The sequence below is a fragment of the Tenrec ecaudatus genome, chromosome 7, assembly GCF_050624435.1.
Source record: "Tenrec ecaudatus isolate mTenEca1 chromosome 7, mTenEca1.hap1, whole genome shotgun sequence".
NCBI classification, from domain to species: Eukaryota; Metazoa; Chordata; class Mammalia; order Afrosoricida; family Tenrecidae; genus Tenrec; species Tenrec ecaudatus.
The window spans coordinates 36,431,980-36,436,777 of record NC_134536.1 but is presented as its reverse complement, the minus strand read 5'-3'; positions in this window follow the sequence as shown (position 1 = coordinate 36,436,777).

Here is a 4,798-nt window from a genome sequence, read left to right as displayed (position 1 = left end):
CACTCATGGCATACCATGAAATCAGGCCAGTCGATTAGTGATACTTTGAGAAAAGGCAGACGACCTGAATGCATGTGGGTGAAGGATGTTGCTGGTGTTAGCTGCTGCGGGCTCGTTTCTGCCTCACAGCCAGCCCGTGTCCAGCCCATGTCCTCACAGTGGTTCTCATGTTTGCGCATAGACATGGTGGCGGCCGGCTTGTCCCAGGCCCTCCTCTCTTTGGCTGCCCCTCCACTTTCCCAAGCACGATGTCCTTCTGCAAGGACTGGTCTCTCCTGACAACATGTCCAAAGTACATGGGGTAAAGTCTTGCCATCCTTGCCTCGAAGGAGCATTCTGGCTGCTTAGAATGGTCTCATGGAGGACTCAGCTTGGACTTCATTCTTTAAACATACTACTGGACTATGTGTCTATGATTCTGAAATGCTGTTGGAAGAATGTTGCTAATGTCAACAGTCAGAGAATGGGGTGTCTTGTGAGGGTTTCTCTACGGTGAGCCCTGGTGGCACTGTCGGTTAAATGATGGGCTGCAAACTTCGAGGTCAGGCATTCAAACCCACCAGTCACTATGAGGGATCATGCCGTCTGCTTCCATGAAGTCTTGGTCGCCATCTAGTAACGGACTCATTGACAGTGGGTTGGTTAGCTTACAGTGCATGAGCTTAAGACTCAGATTCTCACTGTAGGCTAGAAAGCAGTTCCTATTCAGATAAATATGAGAAGTATAATGGCATTATTGATTGATAATAGTAAGAACAATGAAACACATATTATATAAATATATATATATATTCGGAAGATATGATCCTCTCTGGTGGACATGTTGCCAGATTCTGAAGTTTAGGGTTGAAAAGAAACTTTTGGAAAGTTATTATTTTAACTTTCCTGTGTCTGTGTTCTGTGCTTTAGTAAGATCCCCAAATAAGACTACGTGTTAGCCTTGTAGTTAGCCTTTCTCTTTTGCATATTTGTATCTCTGAGTACTTCAAAGTTTTAAATTTTTGGATAAAAAAATCAATATCACAAGAACACTTTTAGAGCATACTGAAGTTGTTATATGTCATTCTATTAAAAATTAAGTTTTATCTATGTTTACATTATTAAAAAATTCATTGAAATGTAGGTAAGAGAGCAACAAGCAGGCAAATCCGAACTCTCAATTTAATGTTTAATAATTCTCAATTGTGTCTAGGATTACCTCAATCCAATATATCAAGTTTGAAACAAAATTAATTTAGCAAAAAAATTGTTTTACTATTAATGCTAAATTACTGTTTGTTTGTTTCTCTTTATTTTTCAATTTAACTGTCACATAATCCACATCATACAATTCAATTATGTCAAGAACGATAGATAATCATTACCACAATCAATTTTGCAACATTTTTTCTTTTTTTACCCCAATAATTAAATCACCTTTAAAATGAGTTGAGTAATGATATTAAATTCCAGCCCTCTTTCTCTCTCCAGCCTTCACTGGAAAAATTGGTTTTTATTCATGCCTAAAAAGTGTATGGGAACCAACTGTCTCTAATGGCTACTTTTGTCCAGTTCCACTTTCAATTCCCACAACAGAGTAAAAGGCAGTTACATGATATTCCATGTTGAGGACAGGAGATGGCAGTATTGCTTCAGCTGTTCACAGAGAGGCCCAGCTTCAGCTCATCAGAAAGCGTGGATGGGGCGGTGATGGCAAGCAGAGTTACAGCAGCAGGTGCCATGGCGGGGCGTCTCTGAAGCAGAGTGCGTAGGAAACAAATGTGAAATAAAACTGTTTAATGCTTCTGAATGCTCTGGAGTTTTACGCATATTTTCCAGTGTAATAGCCCCTTGCCTTGTAAAAATGAAATGCGTCAGATGTTGAGACTTTTTGGGATTTAGGAAGTTCTGTGTGTAAAACAAAGCGTTTGGCTCCACACCTGTGAGATGTTTAATCTCTGAGCTTTTTATAGAGCAGTGATTTTCAAAGAAAACTACGCACTCACCTTTCCCCCAAGTTTCTAAGCAGACGATGAAAATACTTAAAGTATTGTTCTGCATCTTGTTCTTAGTCGATAAAAAATCTGCTTGTCGCAGCTGTTTATGCAGGAGAGACCATCTCTTTCTGGCAACAATCACGTTAATTCTGACTCATTCTGACCAATTGGCTAGTAAGGCACTGGCCCTCCTTTTTGGGTATCGAAGGCTTTAAATCTTCAGAGAGCAGCAAGCTGAGTGGCTGGTGGCTTTGAACCACCAACCTTGCAGTTAGCAGTTCAACAATGTAATCCAGTCCACTACAAGAACTCCATAGGAGGAAAATACCAATATTGGTAAACCCAGCAGCTTTCAAGATTCAAGCTCCTTTTTAACCTCTAAATCTCCAAGGCCATCTACCTTGAAGAGGCAACTTGCAAGGAGCACAAATCTACAACTTGCAACCTGGATATATTGTGACGAAATACTTTTACACACATACACACACACTTCAAAAAGTTTGTGGAAAAACAATAGAACTTTCCCATGAATCTGTGGGAGCCTATGTGCGCGCGCACACACGGTTATGTTTACAAAGAACACAGATATTGTTTCTTAGCTTCCTTCAGAGAATTTAAACAGCAATTGGAAACGTGCTCAGAGAAGGCAAATGTCTTGATTTTAAGAAAAAGTTTGGAAAATGAAAGCCTAGCTGGACCATTCGGACTGCTGCCTGTTTTAGGTCTTTGGTGGTGGTGGTCAAGCCCTGTCCGGTGGGTTCTGGGCATAGCGATCTTCGCACAAGAGGAGGAGACGCTGCCCGGCTGGCACCATGCTCCCCACCCACCCTCGTTTGAGCCTGTTCTTGCAGCCACGGTCCAGTCAGCCTGGAGGAGGGAGGGTCTCCCCTTTTCTGTTGACGCTCTACCAAGCATGCTGTCTTTCTTAGGGACTTGCCCTTCTTGATAACATGCCCGAAGCACGTGACATGAAACCTCGCCATCCTCCCAAGGAGCATTCCGGCTGTCCTCCCGAGATGTATTTCTTTCTTCTTTTAGCAGTCCATAGTTCTTTCCGTACTCCTTACCAAAACCACAGTTAAAGGAAGCACTTCTTTTTCCGTCGACTTCTTTACTCGTGTCCAGCTGCCACGCGCGTGTGAGGGATCGAGTCAGGTGCTCCTTCGTCCTCAGAATGACATCTTTGCTCTTTAACACCGCGACAAGGTCATTTGCAGTAGACTTACTCAGTGCGTTGTGCTGTTTGGTGTCTTGGCTGCTGCTCCCCTGACATTGATTGTCCATCCAAGTAAAATGAAGTCCTTCACAGCCTCATTTCTTGGTGTCTGCTTTATCCTGATGTTGCTTATAAGTACAGCGGTAAGGACTTTAAAAGAACGCGAGGGGCAGCACATCTCAAGGTCGTAGTTTTTATCTCCATCAGTACATGCTTCTAACCCTTTCCCTTTCAGCAAGCACTGTTGTGCCACCTGCTTGCCACAGGTTGTTAAGGAGCCTCTCCCCAACTCGGATGTCACATTCTTCTGTTATAGTCCAGTTTTTCAAACTATTTTCTTGGCATACAGATTGAATGAATATTGTGAAAGGTCTAAACCTAGTGTCAGAAATAAAGATTCAAGGGATCATTTTAAGCTGGAGTGTTGCTTTCCAACCTTTATCTTCACTTAAAAATTCTACATTCTAGAAGTCATATGTAGGTGCTATTTCTCCAAACTCTGCCTTTAAAATATGGATTTCTCTTGTTTGTTTTCATTAACTTTTGAGCTTTAATTTCCTCATGTCTGCATATAATCTGCTCTGGGCAGCAATTGATTTTTTTCTTCCTATTTTGAAAAAGCCAGCCGCCCATATTGCCATAAAGTTGACTTGTGTGTACTACAAGAACATTTTATTAATATGGTAATTCTTTTTACATTAAAACCCAAGGCTATCAAATATATAAATATAGCTTTGGTGGGTTCACTGGAGACGCAAAGGTGAACCTGAAATTTAGTCTACATCTTGGCAGCTTAAACCACTGGCAGGGTGACTATATCAGAAATAATGACTTGAGTGTGAGTTTGAATAAATGAAAACCAAGGATGTTTAATCATAATGTAGTCAGAGCTGTAGCTCGGGCTCCATAAAAAGTGAGAGAACATATCTGATCTCTGAAATGGATGTCAACTTTCTCTTGCAACATGCTTGGCCTATTTATTAATGCGAATGATGAGATTGGTCCCAATTTTCATTCCTTCTGATAAACAAAGACGTTAAAAACGAGGCATTTGAAAGAGATCCTTGGTGTATCTGTAGGGAAGGCCACTGGAAACCAGAACGATATGAAAATATTCTTATGGTGTGTATATCCAATCCAACGTGCAAAGTGGTGTCTCAGGGAGTGAAATGCAATGGTAAATTTTGGCAAGATATACTGTGTTTGCTCAGCACACACTGGATTGATCGCAGAGGGACTCGGGCATGGTTTCTGGCTTTGCTCGTTAGTGATTAGAGAGACCACAGAGAAGTCATTTAGTTTTTATGAGCTTCACTTCCTTTTCTGTAAAATAGGAATACTCATACTTGCCTTCTTCTGTTCTTCGGAGGACGCAATAAGATGATGCTGAGAACATCCACGGTGGTTGTCACTATTATGATGATCCGCCATAATCACAGCAGGGTAGATGTAATCGACAGTTTAGAAGAATACAATCAGATTGCTTTCTTTTTGAAAGACCCTAAGCTTTTAAAAAATAGCTTTAAGATCTGTTGAAACTTAGATATCCCCTAAGGACCAGGTTATAACTTTTAGTTACACAGGCTTTGAGACAATATATTTGTGT